Source organism: Stegodyphus dumicola, chromosome X2, assembly GCF_044657685.1.
Source record: "Stegodyphus dumicola isolate Sdum_Otavi_A_Nest chromosome X2, ASM4465768v1".
In the NCBI taxonomy this organism is placed as follows: Eukaryota; Metazoa; Arthropoda; class Arachnida; order Araneae; family Eresidae; genus Stegodyphus; species Stegodyphus dumicola.
The window spans coordinates 154,433,995-154,460,059 of record NC_140781.1 but is presented as its reverse complement, the minus strand read 5'-3'; the positions used below and the strand labels follow the sequence as shown (position 1 = coordinate 154,460,059).

Genomic DNA, 26,065 nt, shown 5'->3' with positions numbered 1-26,065 from the left:
AAACTGCATGACTGTTAGGTTGTTCACGATATGCCATTGTTAGTATTTAGGCAAAGTGGATAAATGATGGTGAAACCAGCAGTAGATGCCAAGGTATTGGATGTCTACACATCTTCAAAGAAAAAGGATGGCAGAGACTCTTGCTTGGTAGAGCAAATTTGGTGCCAAACAGTAGCTCAGCTGACAGCCCAATAAGGCAGATCTAAGTGCAAGTATTTTGGAACACAATGATCAGTGGACCCTGTTGGACATGGAACTGTGCAGCAGATATCCCACCTTGTGTGCCTCTGTTGACCAAGCATCATTGTCAACTGCACCTAACATGGGTCTGGGAACATTGAGACTGGACCATGGATAAGTGGCCTGGTCGGATGAATCACAATTCCTCATTCATCACATCGATGGTCATGTCAGGGTATGCTATCTTCCAGGCAAACAGTTGCACTCCCCTCTACAGCAGGCCATACACAGGCTACTGGTGGTGGTATTATTCTTTGGGAGACATTCTCATGGGTGACTCTAGGAATCTTAGTTGTGGTAGAACAGACCAGCTGTGGAATATCTGAACATAATTGCATATCACTTGCACTCGTACATGCCTCGTGTTCCCAACTGGAAGTGGAATCTTCCAGCAGGACAAGGCTCAGATTGTGTTGGACTGGTTCAAGGAGCGTAAGGATGAATTCCAATTACTGTCCTGGCCATCTAACTCTCAGGGTCTTAACCCTATGGAGTACATTTGTGATGTAATATATATTTTGACTTAAATTCTGATATCCATTCCCTTATTGATGGTTGTACAGTTTAAGTGAAAGAGTGAAAGATGTTATCATTTATTAAAATTGTAATTTTGATAAGATTAATAATAACAGATGGAACAAAATAATAAGCTGCTTGAAATTATAAAATTAAGAAAGAGCAAATTTAGTGTGGGAACTAAACTTGGGCTCTTTGTAATCTTTCTCCCTTCCTCGATGTTGTATCAGCAAAATAAAACTAGTATAAGCAACACCCCCTTCTAATAGATGTCTTGGGGCTTCACTTATTATTTAGTTCAGGTAGGGAAATGTAAGTCCTCGTTCAAGGGCCAAAAATGTGTTTTGTGGCTAACATCAGTCCACTGTCAAGTGATATATTTTCATCGTCTGTGGTGTTCGGAAGTCATACACAGGAATCTCAGGAGAAAAATCTTTGGTATGGCTCACCTTCCTTTTCTTTAGTATTCTATTCCCCATTCCTAGTCTTTGTAAGGGAAGAAAAAAAAATGTTGCAGGTGGTCCAGAGGTCTAGAAATTAGATCACTGCAAATATTGGATGTTTGGATTTCAGACTTTGTAACTGCATAACTTAGTAAATGCAGAATTTCATTAATTAAATCAAATTAAAAAGTTATAGAATTGAAATACTGTTTGCCTTCAAGTGTGAAATTTCACTTAATGTGTGTAATTTAGAAAAAATATGCAATGTATTAGCTTTCTCTCTAAATTGCTTTTTCCCCACTCTCATTAAATATTTATTGCATGGAACATATGTTTAAAATTACTTCTGATCTGCAGCTGGAAAATTTCTTGAATCCTTAAGTACGATATAATTATGGCACATATAAACTTGAGGTTTGACTAATTATAATATTTGTTTAATTAAGATTTTCTTTAAATTTGAAGGCACTAAACGATGCATAATAAGCAGGCAGTGAAAAAATATGTGCTTTTCTCTGCATAAAGATGTAAGTAAAATTAGTAAATGAAAGTATTTTGTATCTGAAGGAAAACAGTGAAATTAAAACAAAATTGCTATAAATTTGATTTTAAATCTCCAGTTTTTGAGAAATGTTAAACAGTATTGTTTTAGTTCATATCTTTTATATGTAAAGAATATTTTTCTGTATTTCAGAAGAATATTCATGAACACAATATGTTGTTCTTCTGAGCCCCTGTAGTGGTTAAGTAGTCAAGACCACTGAATACTGGAATATCTACTTAAGCTCCATGTCAGGCAAATGGGCTGCCTGCATGATTGGTTTTCAAGATTTTCTGCATTTATAAAGTTAAAACGAGCCAATGCCCTTTAGGAAGGTCCACCTTAAAGGCTTCCTCCTCTTTAAGATAGCCCTCGTGATTTGCCATGTTCAAATAACAAAACCTATAATATATCCTCCTCATTGTTTACCCATCAGAATCAAAACTTGCAAAAAACTGTTTTATACCTACCTACCTTTTTAATGACTAAAGATATGCTTTTCTGCAGTTATTGAGTTATTGTATAAAAACATTAAAAAATTATCAATTATATTTTTGCCTTTTACTTTTAAAAAAATGAAAATCCAATTTAGAATTCATTTGTTAAGTCATTTATAAAAATGAAGTAGTAAAACGTTCACAGAACTGAAGATTATTTGTACATTTACAAAGTATACATTGAAATATCAAGCAGTTCCGTGCAAATGTTAAGTGCCTTTTTCTGGTTGTTGATAGAAGGGAGGTTTTGGGATCTTCAGATTCAATACTAGGTTCAGAGTCCTGTAGAATCAATGACAGGTACAAATCCCAGTGAGTCTGTTGTATTAGCTATGGGAAACTCAGTTCTTCAGATGGTATATTTGGGCCTTTCCATAAATGGAACTGAAACCCAGACTTCCTCAAGCAGAGTAAATTTCCTTGTAGCGTAGTGCTCATTACATGTAGCTAGTAGTTGGAAGGATTCAGGTTCGATTCCCGCTGAGGGTATAGTTGATTTTGCGAGTTCTACTGGCCTAAATAACTTTCCGTGCGAGTTGATACTCAGGTTTCTTTGGGAAACGTTATGTATTTACAGAAGACAATTCCAGTCTGTGCGTACATATCACAAACCAATTTCTAATTTCCATCTATCTGTGCAGGTAGTACAGCAACTGAGATTCCATCATTCTATCTTCCTTTCCTATCCATTGTGAAAGTGATGATTGCCAGCCTTCCTAATATCAGATGATGGTCAGCTGCATCAGACACATGTTGAAGCTCATGATGAGGTAGATCCATATCTGTATAATGGTCTATCCAAATGGAACTAGGCCAGGAATTTTCCTTTATAATTATATAATACCATTTAACTGATTAACATTAGATATTGTTTGATATAGAAACCATGTATTAACTGTTTATATGTAGCATAAAGCCTTTGAATAGCGAGCAATAGGTTATTAATAGTGTAGGTCTGGAGAAGTAAATATGACATATACATTTCCAAGCAAGGTCTGGAGGAGTAAATACGACATATACATTTTCAAGTGTTCTATTTCTGTCGTTTTCTGAAAATCAACCAAAATATTGAGTTGTTGTAAATGAAACGGCTAACTTTAAAGGCAATTCAGAAAGACTACTTGTTCTACCAAATAAAAAAAAAATACTTGTTTTATCAAAGCGATCTCCAGTAGCATCAAAAGATTGTTGTCAACTATGCTAAATTTATAAAAATGACCATCTGTAGAAGTGATGAAGTCCTCCACTGCCCAATAAATTGATGTATCTTTCTCAAAGCTTTTCTTAGACAGAAATGTCTCAAGTGCTGAAAAAATGGAGCAGTGTTATGAGAGTATAGAGGATGAGGCCCAATTTTGTATACCAAATTTTGATGTGCTATATTGGCATAGCCACATGTGGTCAGGTATTGTCTTGAAGCAACTGAACTCCGTATCTGTTTACGAGTGTTAATTGCTTAAAGCACTTCATGCATATCAAACTGAAGAATGAGTAATGGATAACTTCAGCAGCAGATCTCCATACAGTAAACATCTTTGGATTCCTTGGAGTGTCTTTTGTTTCTAATCACTGTGACGAACATATATAATTGTTTCCATGTGTCATAGAATATTCACTTCCACCATCACAATTCATTCCTAGAATTTCTTTAGATATTAACAGAGAAAAGTACACTTCCAAATTCTGTGTTTGATTTTCATTAGTGAATTTGTGAAGCTCCCACTGTTTAAGCTTCTTTACATTTCCTATTATTACAAAGTGTCATGAAACAGTACAAATGTATACATTAAGTGTTTGGGTGATATCATTTATAACTTTCATTTAAACCAATGGAGTTAGGACAATGTTCATGGGGTTTGTTTGCAGCATCAGATCTCCCAAATGAAATTTTTCAAACCATTGGTGATTGTATCCCTCATTTATTATTGTTCTCCTCTGAATGCATTATATATATATATATATATATATATATATGTAGTATTTTAAATGCGTAGAAGGAAAAATCTGGTACTTTTTAGCATCTTTCGATGTTGTGTCATGCCTGAGAAGACCGTAGTGGCTGAGTGGAAAAGCATGATGACGCATTTAGCACAACTGAGCTTGAAGAATCACAGTTTTTTATGCATATTAAATCATTCTTTTGTAGACAAAATTTTTCTTAATTATAGTTGAATACAATAAGTTCCATTTTAAAGTACGATGTCATCTTAGGCAAATAAGCAGTAGTGTGGAAAAGTAGCGTCTTGCCAACAGGGGAGCATATGTAAAAGAGAACGCTGCAACACAGAGAAAGACGGGAGAGAGTCAATAGTTTCAGTTTGAGTTTGAAAACATTTTGGTTTAGAATTAATTTGATTGGACAAGAGGTATCTGCATTAAAATGTTATGTAACATAAAAAGATCTCGAATCCAGGAGAACAATTTAGGGAGAGAGCACCAAATCTGGAATGTTAATTTTGAGGTCACCAATGATTTTTTTAAAAGAAATAACTATCATATTTTGTTATATCTTATCTATCCCCCTCTTCAAAAGAAAAGTTGGGAGAACAGAATGGCAGGAAAAAAGGCATTAAAGCAGCAAAATATGAGATATAATTTTGAAAATAAAAAACATAAAATTAACTTTTGAACAATTAAAAAAATGTCTTAGAATTTTGATTGTATTTGATATTTCACTGAAAGTCGTAGAATTTTTAATTCAAATAATAATTTTAAGCAATATATTTTTTTAAAACAATTGCACATTTTTAAGAGTCCTCAAGTTGATAGAATGTCCAATGAAAATTTTGTAAATGTTCACTTTTTTTTCACAAAGTAAATGTTCAAATGTTTTCAGATTTTCTTGAAGAAGATATTTCCATTATAATATAGATTAAGCTGCTAACTTTCATGTAGAAATATAACACAGAATTTATGATTATTTGAGTAATTTCTTCCTATTGTAGGTACACATATTTAATACAATAGAAAATTCAATATAAATACTGCAATACTGATTAACACAAAAATACTTTGACGATTATTTGGCATGTCCTCTCCAATAAAATCAGCATACCATCTTGCTGATGTTTAGGAGATGCTTAAGTACAATAGCTCAAAAAGCCCCCATTCCTTTAGAAAAGGTAACTGGTTTTTGACATTGTTTACAATTGACAAAGTTTTCCTGTTTTTCGTTCAAAAATCTTTCATATTACTTAATAATAATGCAGCATTATACAAACTGACGACTTAAATTGAAGACAAATAATTTGCTAACTTGCATAATCAAGTTAACGTCCTTTTAAATTTTGCCCCCCCCCAAAAAAAATCAACCTACAATAAGAAGAAAGGGAAAATTCTGCTTCTCCCCCCGGCCGAAATTAAAATTACCGTAAGGCATTTTAAAATATAAAAATTTTGTATACATCATTCGTAAACAACAAATTTCAAACTTTTCACTATTATTAAGACATTTAAAATTCTACTTATTCTTTACAAAACCTGAAGACTCCACCACTTTCTCTAAATACTAACATTTCCATCATTTAGCAGTTACTGTAGAAAAGACATCCATTCCTTGGATAGGCAACTGGCCTTTTTCAAACTGCCCTATCATTCCATTATAAAAAAATTAAAATGCACTCTATTATATGAAAAAATAAAAATACTTAGATTAAAAAAATGTATATTTTCATAAGGTGAGAGCCTTCAACGTTTATCTTGAAAACATTAAAGAAATTCATACAATTTAAAATTGTAACATATAATTTCATTCTTAAAATACAGCAAAAATTCAAAAATATAAATTCAGAGATATTTAATCAGGTACAAAAGTATTAATTGTATTAGGAACCTTTCCTGAGTAAAATCTTCAAATTCTTTACCTAATTTTTTCAAATTCGGTATTTTTTTGTTTCTAAATTCAAGTGCACGAAACTACATTTTAAATAAATCATAAAATTTTTTGAATTATTAACTTTCATCTTAAAATAATTTAAGCAAAATAGCAACAAATCATAAAACAATTTAAACAAATTATAACCATCAACAAATCATAAAACAATGTAATTATATAATGCTGCAAAATTACTTATATGTAAAGTTATTTTAAAACATAATTTACTTAGTTTGGAGCATAATACCGTATATATATCACTTCTGATGCTATTCCATTAAATGAATGAAAATAGCGCTAAACACTTTTTACTGATAAGCATTATTGAACTTCAAAAGCACTTTGGATGTTTAATTTTCTTTTTATATGATGAATGGAAATGGCTAAACATTGTGAATATTCCATGCAAGCAAAAATCATTAAGCATATTTCACTATGTTGTGACACTGATTAAATGACCTTCATTCGAAACGCTTTTTCTTCTCTTTCAATTTTTGAACCCGTAAATACTCAATGACTTGTCATGATAAAGCAAAGCCTAGTACATAAATCAATTATTTTTCAAACAAATTACATCATTAGCTAAGTTTTTAATGATTTTTTTCAATAATTGTTTGTATGTTAGTATGAGGGTCATTTGGAAAGTAAATTTCCCGCAGTCCATGAAAAGAAACAAAACATGGAAAAAGAAACAAACCAGGATAGGATTTATTGCAAATTACAACAATATTTCATTGACTTCTCAATATAAGAACCACTGAAACTGTAACACTGATCATACCGTGGTTTTTATAGTCTTTTCGTAAGTTTTTATAGTCTAGTGTCATAGAAGTCTGCAGCCTGGGAAAGGAGCCAGAATGTGACAGTTATCTGTGTGTCTTAGTCTGTGGGAAAGCTGCCTGGGCAAAAATTTTTTCAGGTGCAAGAACAGGTAGAAGTTGCTGGGTACAAGGGTCAGGTCTATAGGGTGGATGGTCAGACATCGCCTAGTGAAGCATCGTCAGCAGATTTTTAGTGAAATTTGTTGTGCAGGGCCACCATTGTCACAGAGCAACACAACACCAGCACTAAGCATCCCACACCTCTTGTTCTGAGTGGCTGTAGTGTAGTGCAGTAATGTGCAACATTCACTGTATCACCCCGAAAGATCAATGAGCAAAATGCCTTTCCTATCCCAGAAGACCGTGTATGTCAATCTCCATGTGGATACAGTCTGCTTGAATTTGGTCCGCCCCATAGATCCACCATGATGGCAGTGCATTGACTGCTGCTTGGTTTCTGGGGTGAAGTGAGTAGTCTCATCATCCATAATGATCCTGTTGAGGTACTCATTGCCTTCATCATGTTATCGTTGCGAGAAGTCGCTGCTACTCCCATGCATGCCGTTTGTTATTTGGTTGAAAGGTTTTTTCGGCACTAACCTGGTGCACAGTTTTCAGAACAGGTGTTTCCTGATAATTTCATGTCCCACAATTCATGACATCTGCAGGAAATGGCTGGTGAGTTCTGTAACTGTAAAGCAATGATTCTGCATATTGCACTTCTGTACTTGCTCTACAAGGCCATCAATGATGAGGGATGGCCGGGTTGAGTGCTGTTCATCATGGATATTTAACCTTCTTCTTCACTTGCACTGCAGCCTATTGCAAGCTGAGGCTGTTTCAAAAAGCTTCCTCCAACAGATCCATTTAGTTGCTATGGTCTGCCAATGATTGATTTTTAAAGGCGTGAGATCTGTCTCCACACAATAGATGCAAGGTCTTCCTCTTTTAATCTACACTTACAAAGGTCACCTTTTTACCAGGGTTAAAGTTGTCACATCTAGAACTATGTCCAAGCCACGATAAGATTTGATGACTCGGACAATATTTTGTTGTTTAGACCTATATATTTCATGGTTAAACAAAATTCTCCATCTATTATTTTCTCGAATTGGATCATATATTTTTTGCAATATTTTTCTTTCAAAGATTAGAAGTCTTTCTTCACCTGTTTTTGTAAATACCATATAATATGATAGGTCTAATAAGAGTTGTATTAAAATTTATTTTCATCTTGAAGTTTAATAATTTAAACACATATTCTTTAAACCATGATAGCATATATTAGCTCTAAATAATCGATTGTCAGTTTCATGTTTAATATTGTTATCATTCTAGATGATAGTAACCAAGATACATAAACTGAGAAACGGCCTGGAAAGTAAAAAATTTATTTGCAGTAGGAGGGAATTTTTAGTCTGTTAATTACTGCCATAAATTTTGTTTTACACTTATTACTGGTTAGTCCAATGTCTGTGGCTGCAGACGATAGAGAAATAAATGCATTCACAATCGCCTCTTTACTTCCACCAATAATGTTGATGACATCAGCATACATTAATAATTATATAGATCTCTGAAATATGTTGCATCTAGTTATAATAACATCTTTAATAGCCTTTTCAAGGGTAATATTAAAAAAAATGCATGCAAGATCATCAATTTGTCTCAACTCCCTTTCAGTGTAGAATGTCTGTGATAGATTAAACATGATTTTAACTGTGCAAATTTAATTAAAGTCATTCTAGATAGATCAATCAGTTTTCTAGGACATCTGAATTAGAGTATAGTTTCAAACAGCTTTTCACAGTATGTGCTTTAAAATCTATAAAAGGATGAAAGATATCAATATTATGTTCAATAGTTTTTTCCAAAATTTGTCTAACAGAATAAATTTGATTAATAGTAGATTTCCCAGCTTGAAACCTACATTGGTAGCTACCAATAACTGTAGATGCATATGGTAATAACCTGTTATGTAAAATATGGGAGAAGCTTTTAAATGCCACATTTAAGGGGGGGTGATACCTCAGTAGTTGTAACATTCCAGTCAGTCTCCATTTTTAAAAATGGGATATATGAAGCCCTCTTTCCGTTCAATGAGCACCTGCTCCATAGGCTAAACATTAACTATAACCTAACAAATAGCATCAATCTGTTCAGGTAGGTCAATATTAATAAATTCTGCCTTAATTACCATCTGGCTCTGCAGTCCTGCTATTTAAATTCTCAATATCCTTCTTCACTTCATATAAGGATTGTGCATCAGGTTCCAGAGTTCAACCATTTTCAGTAACATTCAGGTTGATAGTTAGATTAGCCTCCTCCCTTGGAAGATTACTTCCTCAGAGAAGATCTCTAAAGAACTCTTCTTTAACTTCCATCTTTTTAGCACTTCAACTTGATCACTTGTAAGCTTGCCATCATCTTTTCAACGAGTAATAGTCTTAAGAAAAATAGTCAATCTATAGTCAAAAATTGCTGCAAAAATCAGTTCCACATTTGCTTTCGATCGGCATTCAGCAAATGCGGCACCCATCTTGTGCAGAGCTTTTGCATCTCTAATTCTAGATATTTTTCACCCTTTCTTCCAGTATCCCCACAGCTTCAGCCATCTCACTCACCTTCACTTGCCTATCGTCCAACATGATATCATGCACTTTTTTTATGTTTTCCGGTGCCGTTGCGGTTTTTGGACGTCCTTCACATGGGTAATCCTTGAGGGATGTGCAACCACATTTATTTGCCCGCTTGTTAACTGTTGACATGGAACCAGCAGAGTCTTCATAAACTTTTGTCAATTTTGGTGGAATTATCTAAGGGTTGATCCATTCAGAATGAAGTATTTTATGACCGCGCAATATTCAAATTTATCCATCTTAATGAAGAACATACGAGATGCTTACTGCAAAAATTTGTGTACCCAGATTACTTGAGAGAACATGTTGAAACTGGTCATACGAACTAATGACACGTGCACCTAGACAGGAAACACAAATTTTTGTTGATTGGAGCGATATCTCCGAGTCAGGCTGAGAACTTTTCATCTTACCCTTGTATAATATACACTCAAAAGTCTTTAATCCGGACTCGTCGGGACTTCGGCGATTCCAGATTATATATCATTAGTTTAAATCTTGTAAGATGGCATGCAGAAATTATAAAATTTAAAATATGAAACCGTAATTTATGAAATAAAGAGCAGTTATGATCTAAAGGGTATCAAAATTCACAGAAAAAAAGCTTATTATTTATTTGTTTACTTTATTAAACATTTCTTTCAACACGCGCATGCGTAAAGCATACATTACGCATAGTTGAAATTAGAAAATTGCAACCAGAAAACTATTTGATGTGTACTCGTGATATTTATAATGACGAGGAATTTGATTTAAATCATATCAAAGACGGAGTACATCGAGATGAAATACTACATTTAGTAAGGAATTATAAGCTGAATAAAATGAAAACATCTGCCCTGAAGATCAGGATAGTGCTGACAGATCAACTTCCAGTTCATTCCGTGCTGCAATGCACCCCCCTGCAGAGCAGCGTGAAATTGATAAACAGATTTCTGAATGGTTAGAGAAACAAAGGATATGAATTTATCCATTTTTTTACAGCAATTCCACTTTTTGATTGATCGGAAATTCTATTTGACATAATCGAAAGTTCAAGCTTACTTTTATAAAATTGCTCTAACAGTCTGCAAAAAATAATAAGCCAGATCCAATTCGTAGATTAAGGAACAACGCAATCTGCAACATTAACTGAAATAGATAATTAGATAATTTTAGCTTAGCTTATACCGTCCGTTATACATTAAATGCGCATGTGTAAAAGTATTACGCGCATGCGTAAATGCCTATGCGCGACGCATGTGCAGAAAGTTTGTAGCTTTGAGGTCCGGATTATGGGTGTCCATATTAACAACTTTTGACTGTATATATATTGAAAAATTTTTAATTTGCAAAGTTTTATTAAAATGCTTTGAAAAGTATAATAGTAATAATTCTTTCCTTATCCCGATATTTCTGATCATATGATACTAAAGTCAAAATGAAACAGCACTTTTAAATATCCTTATTATTTGGGAATATTTATAATTAAAGCACATGTATTTTAATGCATATATTTTGAACTTCATATAAATTCTCTTATTTAATTTCATCTCACTTACTGAGACAGGGTTTGTAGCGGTCCTTATAAGTCCTTATATTTGAAACTAAAATGCGAAGGCCCTTATAGGTGCTTACTTTTTCTTTAAAGCCCTTATTTTTTTGTTTTTAGTGCTTTTTTTTAATGAACGAGCTATTTTTTCCCGTACCAAAGTCGAAACTAAATAAACAACTTTTCTTCCTAATATGGAATGTCAAATGGTGAGCCATACTCCCGGAAGTAGTTTTTCCCCCTTTCTCTGCATTAACATAACCTTTGGTGTGCACGAAGAGTACAGACAGGTAGGTGCCCGTCGTTCTATTCGTCAAAGAATTGCGAAAGCAGTAGAAAATTCCGCTACATTCGGCATTCTTTTTCTCCCACCCAAATACTACACACATTTGAATTTCTATCAAGATCTTAAAAATTTGAAGCAAATTTCTGTCTTCTGATTTCAGAAATGTTCCTCATTTTTACTTCAATTTCTTTGCTTGCAATATCTGTTAAGAGAAAACTGATATACAATGAAAATTTAGAAAATGTTCAGAATTTAGATTTAAATTATTTAAATATCAATATGAGTGGAAAAATAAATTGTATTTATTATTAGGTTCCAAGCGAATACAATAAATATGCCTTATTATTATTTATTTTCTCTATTTTGAACTGAAATTTCATCATTAAATCTTGTAATATAGTTTAGTTCTTCATAGTTTCTTGTCTCTCATTGTAAGCTAGTTCTGTAAATTGAACTATTATTAAAAAAAAAAAAAAAAAAAAAAAAAAAAGTAATTATTTTCCATGGTTGAGGTAATGCTTATTCTCTCTTAATAAGTACTTCATTTCTCATAGTATTTTAAATTACAAGTCTAATTTTTAAGGTTATGCAGTTGTGTATGATGTAATTAGACAGGTGCTTATTTTTTTTTCTTAAAATGTGCTTGAAAAGTGCTTATAGGTGCTTATTTTTTTAACTAAAATGTGGCTATGAACCCTGTGAGACAGGTACAGCTTAAAAATTTAATTCAAGAATGAAAACAATTTTCTCTTTGTCTAACATGATTCGAAGTTAATTTTCCTTAAAATGCCCTTCATGGAGGCATCCATTCTCTGAGGCTGGTAAACCTTGTGTACTTTGTCATAGTCAAATCCAATCTACAAACAATCAACAATAAAAAAAATTGTGTTACTTAAAATTATGTGATCTGTGAAGTTGGGTCCCCGACCAGTGATCTAGTAGTTGACAGTTGAATAATAGTTGTTCGATGTAGGTCCAGGCAAACGGACTGGCTATATGTGAGCTTTTGGCATTTTTCTGCTTGTGTAACGTGAATACCAGCCAGTTTTGCTTAGCAAGTCATCCTCAAAAGCATGCCTTCCCTTAAGATAGCTGTCATTTGGTTTGTCATATCCAAAATAGCCTGACCTGATAAACTAAGTAACATTTTAAAGAGGCATATGATGAAGTTTGTTTTTTATTTTTTAACAATTATGTAACTAAAAAGATTTTTTAATGTGTTTTATTTCGCACCTTTCATTTTCCTGTGTTTTCGTTCTTATTGGAATTTTATGCATCTCTATGCTTTTTAATCCCTATGCATCCATTCCTCTTTCAGTATTATTACATGGTTAAGAAATACAGCCAAAAATTCGAACTTTGTTCACTAAGCCCTTTCCTTATGAACACACACTGCACTGATTGTCAGAATAAGGATATGAAATTGGAAAACTCGTTTTTCATGAAACATTGTACTGTTATTACGGAAATGACTCTGCAGATGTGAGTGAAATTGGCGAAACAAGTCAGAAATTTATTTCAAAATTTGACCTAGTCAAAAAAGAAACAGAAAAGTTGAAGTAAATAGTATATTGTAAAACTAGAATAAATATGAATGTAATCTCTGTTGTTTAATTTTCATTTCTTAACTGCACAACAGACAGGTGGTTTAATGGAGTTCAATAAATATAACCCTGAAAAGGGGAATTTTCTAACGATATATTTTTTTTAGATTTCGTTGGGTAGGTAAAGAGAAAAATGAAAAGTTAACTACAGAAATGACATAATGAATGGATGGGTATTTAATCACCAAAAATTCTTGAATGATTGAGGGAAAGTCACTAAACTTCATTAATTTTGGATAAAAATTGTGAATGAATTTTACGTGGAAGTTTATTTTTTGGCCTATCTGAAGAAGAAGATTCTGAGAAATTCTGAGATAAAATGGTTTTCAAAGGAGAATATGCGCAAAAGTCCATAAAAATTTGCTTCAGACTGAAGTAACAAAAGTCTGCATATTGCATTTTGAATGCAAATTCTATAACATATTATATTTTAATCAGAAACATGTATATGTGCAAATTAAGGAAATGTCATTTCAACAGAAATGGGTCAAAAAGGGATTTCATGATTTAAACCAAGTGGAAAATCTCACTGCTTTTCTGTTCACAGGTATTAAAACCTTCTTTGGCCTAAGCAAATTTTTGCACCATTTAGTGCAATTTACATTTGAATATATCAGTATTCCATTTTTATTTTATTATATTATAAATTTACTTACCAAAACAAAATTCTGTGACGTTGATGGACAGTTTCCATCATTCACGTATATAATGACTAATGTGTTTGATAATAATAAAATATTGATTCCCAGTGTGTGTAAAGCATATTAGTAAAGCTATGGAGTAAATTTGGGATTTTTATATAAATTTGATTATTTTTTTAAAATTGTCAGTAAAATGGTATCGGTTATGAAAACGTTTGGACAAAAGTGTAGCAAAACTGCCACATCATTTTCAGGCAAAAGTCATTTCAGGACATTTAGCTGATACAATAAGAAATGATTTCCGCACAAACCATGGAGAAATTGCCACAGAGAGAGAGGGAGAGAGAGAGTTCTTGATTGTCATGAATTTATGTTCAATGCTATTTCACATCCGAGAAAAGATCTTGCCAACATGGCCAAATGAGTAAGACTGCTGAACATAGGTAGTTTGACTTGAGCTCAGTTCTCAGCGAAATAACTGACTGCATTAATCATTGTGTATATCTGTACGTAAATATGAGTCAGTTTCTCTCAAAAGGCCTCTCGGCAAAGTCATTCCTACATTAAGCAAATAGCCGTTGTATGCTCTGCTTTATACAGTTAACAAACCATCCACAAAGCAATTGCAGTTTCATTTCCCTACTCACTGTGCATCAAATTCTAAATATAATGAATTCCTACTCAAAGAAATGTGCATTATTGCTTTTGAAACTTTAATTAATGTTTGAAAGTGAAGTATTATGTTCTGTAATTTGATTTCATATTTTACAGTACTCTCACAGTCGTACCAAATATATTAAAAATGAAAAAGGCTGCATAAGCAATCATTACTGTTTTTTTGTAATACAAACCAAGTAGCTTTTTAGATATTACTTTAAGGATTTCTCTTTTTGTATTTCTCTTTCTGCATTCTTATTTAAAACCAAATCTCAACCAGCCATTATCAGTTATAAAGATAAGTATCACATTTTGTAACTCAGTCCTTGTTGCTTAGGAGGGTTACCAGTGACCGAGCAGTTAAGTCTCTGAACTCTGGTAATTAGGTCCGAGGTTCGAATACAGTGAACAGGCTGTCTGCATGGGCATTTTCGTGTTTTTCCCCATGTGTTATGTAGGTATATACAAGTCGGTTTCCCATAGAAAGTTCTATACAATGGACACCTCCTCTTAGTCAGATAGCCTTTGAGGCTTTACAGTGATCATATAAACCAAACCTTATTGTTAAGGTACTGTCCGCAGATTCTTAAATATACTTATAACATTCATTACCTCTACTAAAAATATATGTGCTATGTAAAAACAGTAATTTATACAAATTTCTACTTATTTAGACCATCAGTCAACACCTAAAATGTAATCTATGATTTTAAAGTAAAATGCAACATCAGTTAAATTTTTTTAGGAAACTTTCTTTTTCCCAAACGGTTTTAGATACCTCAAATGTTCAGATTTTCCAGCTTTTGCATTTATAGCTAATTATATGTAAATAAATTGCATATGTATTCATATTATCAGATCCATAAATACAGGTATATACATAAATATGCACATTTATCGTTATATGCAATCTGTAGCATATAATGATAAATGTGCATATCTTAGCAGTTTTCTTATATAAGAGATAAGCAATGTTTTCTGATATGGTACTATAATGATAACTTATTTCTTTAATTTAAACATTTGTACATAAAATAGGCTTTTACGTTTCATCTGTATATGGATTCACTTTGAGAAATTTATAATACTTGTAAAAACACAAGTATAAGCATGTACCATATTTTACGTTATCTAACTTTTGGACTATTTCGTGAGAGAAAAAATAATCAATATACTGAATTTTCTATTCTTATTTCCTCCCCCCTTTTTTTTATTCTTATTGTTGAACCAGTTCTAGTTTTGAAAATTTTAAATTGTAAAATTGGAAACGAATTAACAGCATAATTAAATCCATACAATTCTAAAGCTAATTAAGTTAAAAATTTAAACTATCTTCTGTAAAACATGAATGGATTTATAAAATTCATATATGAATAGCAGGTCAAAACTTCTGTCAACTGTAATATTTTTCTCAGATGTAAAAGTTTGGTTAATTTATTGACTTTTCCTGTCATAACTTTCAAGATTGCAGGAAGTTCTGACATATTTTTCTTCTTGAGAAACATGCTTTGCACATCAGAGTGGTGCTGGAATCTTATTACTGGAGCTACCTGCTTAAGAAAAAGGATGCCTTGTGGAGGTCTTTCTAAGTGAATATGGGCCAGGCTTCCTTATAAAGTCCTTTTTATGAACATTTAGACAGATAGCTTTAGTGTGCTCTACCATAGTCTATTAAATCAGAATTCAATTAAACAGATGAAAAAATAATTATCATAATCAGAAAATGCTTGACATAAATAAACAACATACAAAATTTTCATTATTTTTCCATGTGTTCATTGTAGGAATATTAAGCAGTGAAGGTTATTTTCTACTTAAAATATATTTTTTATTTTCAGAGAATACGTTAGGATGCATTCTTACATATTGGGAGGGGACCTATTGTTTCTGAACAATTGAATACAAAATAATGATATAAAATTAAGACATATTTGAAAAAAATTAATACTTATCATTACACAGTATTAACACCTGTGCAAACCTATACTACCTTAACACAGAATGGTTTACTATTTTAAATGATAGAGATGATGTTTAAAGTTCATGTTCAGTGTGATATATTTGAAACATGGCACCCTACGTGTTAGAACCCAGCCTCAGTTGTTATCTTTCTTTCATAGTTTGTAACTGTAAGAGTGGTAACCATCTGATTTTTGATGTAGTTCTACAGATTTTGAAAATAAAATATGACGTTTGGAATATTAAATGTAAAATTATTTTAAGTATATTAGGAGAAAGGAGACCAGTTAGTTCTTGCAAATCTCGAACAATTTTGGTGACTGCGAAGGTGATCGGTAAAACAAGTCAAGGTAATTTTATTGGTTTTATCGAATTTAATTTTATTTGACTTTATATTGAATTTATTTTTATTGAAATAGAATTGTTAAATGAGAAACGAAAACCTGTCAGCGTCTTTTACGAAAACAATTAATGAAATTTTGTAGGAATTAGAAAAGGAAATTCCTCATGAAAAATCTATGAAAACGAAACTTGTTACTTTAGAACGTTTATCTGTTGAACTTAGTGCATTTGATATTCAAATATTAAATTCGGAATTTTCTTCAAATCATCAGTTTGAAGGTGAATGGGCAAAAGTTGAAGATTACAAAGAAATATTAGATTTAATACAAGTAGAAATGGTATTATTTTTTAGTCGCCAAATGACACAATCTATTGCCAGAGTGCTCAATTTTGAATAAACGGAAGTTGAAATTACCTAAATTAGAGTTAAAACAATTCAGTGGGGAAATTAAAGATTGGTTACCGTTTTGCGGACAATTTCAACGAATACATGCAGGTAAAGATATGTAAAACAAGGACAAGATGCATTATCTTGTTCAAGCGACCGTACCCGGTACCAAGCCACGTGATATTGTAAACAGCTTCCATGCAACTGCTGAAAATTATGAAAAAGTTACAGAAAGCTTAAGAAATAGTTTTGGCAGGGAAGAATTGTTAATAGAATTCTATATTCAGGAATTATTAGTTCTACCATAATTTCCGGAAGAAACGCCGCGGCGTTTACCTGTTTAAAACTTAAATTTTCAGCGGGTGCAGCGTTTCTACCCATGCGGCGTTTAGGTGCACTAAAAATAAATTATTTCCTATGATGGTTATTGTACATAGTTTGGATGACCTTGTCATTGTGCATAGATTGGTGCTGTTCCCACACAAAAGACCACTCAGTTGCTTTTTGCGAACGTTATTTTGTTTACGTTCTTTCCCTTGAACGGACCTACATGCCTTATTCACCCTAAACGAGATCTCAGAACAATAACATTCTTCCCCCTTTCAAATCAACATTCTCATCAGTTTGAATAGTCTCTCTCCTCTGGCATTCGATGAATCTTCCAGGACCCATCCTCTTTCCACCCCTGCCTTTTCTGCAATTTTTTTCAAAGGCGGACACGACACCACCTGCCTCACAATAACGAACTCTGACGTATTTCCCCTTCAGCATGAATGGATTTTTCTTGGCGTTCTGCCAAATACAGATCCCATCAGTTAGAGTACAAGTACTTGTTGGATAGTTTTTAATTAGGGAGCGGAAAATTTTTGAAAATGTCTCTAAACGTCACAGAAGCTATACATTTCTTACCTTTAATTTATTTTTGAGTTATTGTTTCATTTCATGCATTTTTCTTAACTGGTATGTCATATATCAGGACTTAGGTTGAGTTTTTGCATCTATACGGCCCACGACGATGTCACGCGCAATTTAATCTATTGCTGTGTTTACGCTGATGCGCTGTTTCTGTGTAATTTTAATTTTTTTCCCGCCATTTTTCTCGAGTGCGACGTTTACGCTGATGCGGCCTTTCTTCCGGAAATTACGGTAATTATTAAAAATGGTACTGATCAAAAGGGAAAATGCAATATATCAGAACTGTATGACAAGTAGAGTCGTATTTACGTTCGTTGGAGTCAATAGCAATGACAAGTGACAAACAGGCAGCAATGCTGTTTCCACTCGTGGAATCCTGCATTCCCGAGGACATTTTATGAGTTTGGCTTAGAAATCATGCATCAGTAATTACAGCAGAAAATTCTCACTCTGGGAAATTGAAACAATTATTATTGCTTTTAAAGAATGAAGTGGAAGGAGAGCAGAGGATTTCTTTGGCAAAAGCTGGATTAAAATTAATTTAATTGGGTGCAAAGAAAGTAGAAGAGATAAAAGGTACCAGGATGAACATTTCGTGCCTACAGCGAATGATTTATTATCAGGCCATAATAAAGCAACCAATTATAGTGAAAAGACTTCTTGTATATTTTGTGAAAAAAATCATGAAAGTCGACATTGCTTCCAAGATGACTCTTAATTCAAAAGAAGGATGAAATTTAAAAAAAAGGAAAGGTTGCTTCTTCTGCCTCAAAATTGGACACAGTGCCAAGCAATGCAAGACAAATGTACAATGTTTGATATGCTTGAAAAGGCGTTAGGGTGTCATGTATCCGGATTTGCCCACCAATCAAAAGAGTAATGATGTTGAAAAGAATAATAAAGAAGAGGAAACACATAGCATATCACTTGTGAGCACCAATTTCTGAGAGGAAGTGTTTCTGGAAACACTATTATTAATATTATGCACGCAGTTGGATCTGAATTTTTAATTCATGCACTTTTTGGAGGAGTAACAGCAAAGAGAGAAATTCACAAATGCTATGAAGTAAACGTTAGAAGCCTAAGAGGTGATTTTTTTAGACGACTAATCTTATTGGAACAGTTGAAGATTTGTGTACCAGTAGTCTGTTTACAGCCTGGACCATGGATAGAAGAACTAAGGCAGAAAAATATAAATGCATCTGCTGTAGGAAAAAAGGATTTGAAAATAGAAATTTTTGTTGGAGCTGACGTTGCAGGTGCTCCGTTAACCGAAAGAATTCAGAAATTAGAAAATGGGCTGACTGCCATGGAATCACTACTTGGATGGACAATCATGGGAAAGATAAAAGATGTTTCAGAAAGAAACTCCTTGTCCATGTCATCAACAATAACGTCAATGTTGACTCAGCAGTGACATAGAAAACTTGTGGAAGCTAGAAGCACTGGGAATTACAGATGCTAAAGAAAATAAAACTGATTCAGAGTTAGAAGAAGCAGTTTGGGATCACTTTCACAAGACTCTGAAGAGGGTGGATGATCGCTATGAAGTCCGTTTACCTTGGATCAACGATAAAGAAGTTTTACCAAGTAACAGAGAAATTGCTGAAAAATGATTAATTTCCACCACAAAGAAGCTCATGTTGAAAGATAAATTGGAAACATACAATGCAGTGTTTGAAGATTGGCTCGAATCTGGAATAATAGAAGAAGAGGAACGAGTTAACAATCATTATCTTCCCCACAGACTGGTCTTCAAAGATAACTCTACAACAGCAGTAAGGCCTGTATTTGACCTTTCATGCAAGTAAAAGGATTTCCTATCCTAAGGACAAATAGCAAAAGTCAGCAAAAGCAAAAAAGTTTTTTGACCTGTTTTAACAAAAGATCAAAATTTAATTGAATTAGTATCTAGACTGCTTCTAGAATTTAGGCAAGGGAAAATAGGGATTATCTCAGAAATTTTAAAGATCTTTTCTTTAGATATCTGTTCAAAGATCTGATCGTGATTTTCTAAGATTCCTATGGTGAAAAAACTCGGAACAAAAGGAAATAAGAAAATTTCGCCATTGCAGAGTAGTCTTTGGACTAAAATGCTGTCCGTTTCTTTTAGGAGCAGTGATCAACTCTCATGTAGACCAATGTGAACCTTCTTTGAAGGAAGTGGCAACAAAATTGAAAAATTCCTTCTATGTTGACAACTGTGTTACTTCAATGAATTCGAATGAAGAAGCAGAATACTTTATTGCAAAATCAACTGAGTTAATGGCAAGTGCTAACTTTGACTTAAGAGGGTCACAGAACTGAGAAGTGAAAAATCTACAATGGGCGAACCATTGAAAGTACTTGGTCTTTTGTGGGATAAATATGAAGATTCTTTGTTTTGTGATGTCCCTAATATCGACTTGATTGATCTCTCAGTGACAAGACGAAACATACTATAAATTGTACAAAGAGTTTTTGACCCAGTAGATTTCACCTGCTTTTTTTACACTTCTTCCAAAGTTATACTTGCAAAAGAGTTGGGAAACTAAATTGAGCTGGGATGCAGAGCTACCTGGAGTTATCAAAAGAAAATTTTTGAAGTGGGTCAAAGAATTGCCCTTGTTATCGTCTATGAAAATCCCCAGACTAGTTCCGCTGACAGAAGGACAATCTTTTAGTTTGCATATGTTTGCCGATGCTTCACAGGGATCTTATGCAAGTCCAGTATATTTGGGAAGTGAAAATAAAGAAGAAGTTAAAGTGATGCTACTGCAAGCCAAAGCATGAGTAGCTCCCTTGAAAAAAAAAAAAAAAAAATAACTATACCATGACTTGAATTGCTTGCTTGTTTTATTGGAGTGCAATTAGCCTCATTTGTCAAGAAGAACCTTAATGTCAAAATTTCAAAGGAATATTACTGGACCGATTCTTCAAGAGCACTATTCTGGATAAAGAACGTAGAAGTTTAGAGCATTTTTGTAAATAACAGAGTTTCAGAAATTAGAATCCTATTGGACCATGAAAATTGGCTTCATGTGCCAGGTGCAGAAAACCCAGCCGATATGCCGTCAAGAGGGTGTTATGTGAAGAAACTCATTGAATCAAGATTGTGGGAGGGCCCACCATGGTTGGCACTGCCGGAAGAAGAAGGCCTCGTTCTATCCCAATCAATAATAAAGAAGAGGTTAATACTGAAAAACGAAAAACAGTTATAGTTTCGTTAAGCAATGTTAGCGATATGTCTTCACAATTCTTTGGCTGTTTTTTTAAAGTATAGGAAAATACTGAGAATGATTGGGTGGATACATAGATTTATAGGAAATATCCAAAAGAGGACAGAAAAAGAGAAGCAGGATAGTTAAAAGTTTATGAATTGACAAGAGCTGAGAAATCTATCGTGAAGATTATTTAACATGATTCTTTCATCTGATGATATTGAGAAGCTGAAGTCAATAAGTGTGTTCTATAATGTCAATAAGTGTGTATTAATACTTATCATTTACGCAGTATTAACACCATTGCAAACCTATAATACCTTAACATAGAATGGTGCACATGTTTCCTATTTTAAATGATAGAAATGATGTTTAAAGTTCATATTCAGTGTGATATATTTGAAACAATGCACCGTACGTAATGCTGCATGGCATTCCTCACAGTGGTATCTAGTCTCTTGTTCTCTTTCCATTTTGATTTTTACATTGAGCAAAAACAATACATCGTCTTACAGCATTTGATTTCTTACCTGTCTGAGATATGAAAGTTGGAAAATGTCTGCTCTGTAATTAAGAAACATCCATATGCAAACTTTGTCAAGATTGATGATGAGCTGCTAGACTGCAGTTTTCTTAGATTAACCCGGGAGAAGTCGCGCAAGGGCACAGAGTCACCCCATGTGTCGAAAATCAACAATCCTGACTGGAAATATTTTATGTTAATGAATCATTCTTCTAGTAGCCTCCTGTCTGACACTCCCCTTGGAATGTGTATTGTTATTTTTGCTTGTTTTTCTTTTCTGCGAGAGAAGCAATCGTTTCTTGGAATCCATGAGGGAATGGGGTGACTCAGTCATCCCGTGCGACCATTACTGCTTTGAAATTTTTCATTAGTAGCAGTTTAGCTTCGTGCTCTCAAGTGTTTCTGTTGTTGGTCTGTTGGATTATTTGATAAATAATGGCTTACAAACGTAAATTTACCGAATATGAAAAAGAGATGGAACGTTTGAGAACTCTTATTAGATGAAGTTGAGTCTTCTGAAGAAGAAATTGATCAAGATAGTGAAAATGAATCTGATGAAGAAATATACAGTTCTCACGACAGCGAAAGTGAATTTGAGCAAAATGATGAAGACGACGGAAATCCTGATTTAGTAAAAAGTATTTTTATTAGCAAAAATAACACAGTTTGTCAGAAAGGAAAACCAAATCAAAAAGTGCAAACATCTTCTCAAAAGATAAACTCATTTGCCAGGATTAAAAGGAACTACACGCAATATAACGGAGCCTCTAGAAAGGTGGGAATTGTTTTTCAGTGCTAAAATGATATGATTCATTGTAGAGTGTACAAATATTTATATTGAAAAAATATCGGTAAATTATACCAGAGATCGAGATGCCAAAACGACAAATGATGTGGAAATTAGAGCACTTTTTGGGCTTTTATATCTGTGCGGCTTGCATAAATTGTCACATACAAATACACAAGATTTGTGGGCTACTGATGGATCAGGCATTGAAATTTTACGAAACACAATGTCATATAAAAGATTTAATTTTCTTCTCAGGTGTTTACGGTTAGACAGTGTGACCAGTCGTGAAGCTCACAAAAATTGGACAAACTGGCGGCTGTGAGAGAATTTTTTGCCGATTTCAACGAAAATTGCCAAAAGATATACATTATTGGTGAATATGTTGCTATCGATGAAAAATTAGAGAAATTTCAAGGGCGGTGTTCCTTTCGTCAATATATACCTAGCAAACCAGCGAAATATGGAATAAAAATATTTGCCTTAGTAGATTCAAGAGCATTTTACAGCTATAATATGGAGGACAACAGCCGGAAGGTCTCTTTAGAGTTGAAAATTCACCATTTGAAATTACAAAACGCATGTGCACCCCTTTGTTTGGATCAGGCAGAAACATAATGGATAATTGGTATACGAGTTATCCTCTAGCAAAAGAACTTTTGTCAAAGAAGCTAACTATTGTAGGAACCCTGAAGAGAAACAAGGCTGAAATTTCCACTGAGTTCGTCCAAACAAAAACTAGGAACGTTTATTCTTCTATATTTGGGTTCCAACAGAACGTGACACTAGTATCATATGTGTCTAGAAAATCAAAATGTGTAGTTTTGTTATCTACAATGCATTGCGATGATGCCATTGATGAAAGTGATGATACCAAGAAACCAGAAATAATTCAATTTTATAATGCAACAAAAGGTGGTGTAGACAAAGTTGATGAAATGTCATCATTATATTCCACAGCTTGAAAAACCAACAGATGTCCGATGGTTGTTTTTTATTGTGTGTTGAACGTCGCTGCAATAAATGCCCGAGTTGCATTATTGTCAACAAAGACCCTTTGCTTACAATATCGAAATAGGAGGAAATTCCTAAAAAATTTGGCTATATCTCTTATACAGCCCCACATAGAGATAAGAAAAAATATGCCAATGCTTCATAAAGTACTTTGTGAAAGCATCAATAATGCGACTTCTAGTGGATCAGAAGAACACCCATCAAAGAAACCCAAACTTGACCAAGGCCGATGTGCTATGTGTCCAAGGTTCAAAGACAACGAAACTACAATTTCTTGCAAAATATGTGGTACTTTTTCATGTAAAATTCATTCTTCCTATGTTTGCCAGAAGTGTATGTCAGCTTCTGATCCCTGAGTAGGTATGTAATTATTTTGAATGGAATTTTTTCTTAAATATTGAAATAAATTTTCTTAAGTAAATAAGTATAGTTTCTCAATGAAATATTGCAATTATTGTTTATAATCAAATGGTTTTCTATAACATTTATAACACATTTTCCTAATGAAACTAATTGGGGTGACAAAGTCACCCTGCATGATCTCCAACATCAGTGTTGGGTGCGTGCGTGCCTTGTGCTGGGTTAAATGCTTGATTATTTCAATGCGAAAGTCTGAATCATTTAGTCTGGCACCACAGTAATATTTTTTATATAGAACGAAAGCATGTCACATGACTTGATTCACCAGATGTCGGAATGTTTTTATGTAATACTTCTTTTGTTGTTGATGATGTACAGTGTAATATGATAAGCATTGGTGTGCCGTATCCACTTCTCCCACATAATTGTTATTATCTATTATTGCAGCAGGTTTTCTTAATGATTTATTTTTCTTAACATCTCTATTATTTCTTTAGACTAGTTTCTTGTCCACCCATTTAAGAACACAAATTTTAATTTTTGGAAATGCTATTGTGTCTCCTTTCTTCAGCTTTTCAGATTTTAATGCAGTGGGCAGAGTTGTAGCTAGGGTTTTCAGTTCCCAGGGACAACTGAAGATTTTGCGCCCCTTACTGCTTGCCAAGGATGGAAAACATTTAATTCTAAAATGTCGTAACATCAGTTTGGCGCCCCTTGGATTCTGCGCCCGAGGATAACATCAGTTTGGCGCCCCTTGGATTCTGTGCCTAAGGACAGATGCCCCCTTGCCCCCCCTCTAGCTACGCCCCTTGCAGTGGGCTAAGCTTTTCTTATAGCTGTTTCTTATAGTTTTCAAACTGTGTCACATAAATCTGTCTTTACAGTTCTGTCAGTTCTGAGGAGGAAAAATTGTCAGTTGTCAAAAAATATCCTTTTCGCAATAAATCATCTTATAAGTGACACCAATGAGCTATGATTAAGATATTTTTCATCAAATGCAGTCTCTTTGCCAGTGTAGGTGATGGTGTTCCAAATATATCCACTAAATGATTTGCACAAATGGAACATGTTTGACACTAAATTATGCTCATTTTGAAGCAATATATTGCTTCCAGCCAAATCTTCCATTATATGCCATTAATGATTCAATTAAATTGTTGCTTGCGTACGGGTTCGTAATGGATTGAATGCACATAGAACTGATGCTACCTTAATAAAATTTATTTTGCCAAAAGAAACATCTTACAGTTCCGAAACTTTCCTAAAATATATGCATACAGCTGTTCTCAGTTTGATAGTTAAAGCTCGCACAATGTCTCGATACTATGAAGTTGACTTCAACTAGGAAAATTAAGAGCTGATACTCTCTCCGGTCTTGTATAGTACTCCTCCGGCAATATATGCTATATGAGCTTGCTAAATAGTTTTTCAAATTGCTGAAATAGTTTTTCATTCATTTTTCTTTTGCTCACTCCTGATGGTGAGGGCTCTGGGGTTTCTACAGCTATATCTTTTGGAAAGTAATTTTTGTGCATTTGTGATCAGTTGTGTAACTTGAAAGTTTCTAATTCGAATGGACCAATGACGTGTTGCACAACTCATGAATTTATCTGTTATTTCTGGATACTTTGCACACTCTGCTCTGAGCAATATCATTTTCACGTGACAAACATTGAAATTAATAGGAACACTACATTTTGAATTGCCTTTTGCTTTCATATTTTTTATCATGATCACCATCAATACCGATATTACTTCTTTTACATTCACTTATCACAGTCTGTACAGAACATTCATGGCCACATAACCCTGGAGACTCACATGACAAATTCGTCTTCTTGAAAAATGAGATAATTTTTTAATTTCTCGAGGTGATCCGGGGGGGGGGGGATTTTATATGAATTCATTAGCAAATACATTTATCACAGCTTGATCAATGAAGTACCACATGATGCACTAGTCACAACAACCATGTTGAAAGTATCATGTACATATACATTTCAACATTAATTTCATGCTGTGAACTAAACACCAATAACCTCAATAAATGGCTACTAGAGGACTTGTAAGTTATTTTAGAAGTTCATGAAATACTTTATAACCAAGAGTAGTCAGCATGAAACAATGGGATGCGAATGACAAAAACAACCTTATTTTATTATATTACCATGAAATACTTTATAACCAAGAGTAGTCAGCATGAAACAATGGGATGCGAATGACAAAAACAACCTTATTTTTTCTCTTTAGCAACAGTTCCCATGCTTTCAAGCAGCAAATGAAGTGC

The 26,065-nt window shown here is 33.6% G+C and overlaps 1 protein-coding gene across 2 annotated transcripts in view; it reads left to right on the top strand.

Moving 5' to 3' along the window:
• CycY (cyclin Y) overlaps positions 1–26,065 on the top strand; it is a 116,248-nt gene that overhangs the window by 36,295 nt on the left and 53,888 nt on the right. The gene's annotated exons all lie outside the window — the stretch shown is intronic.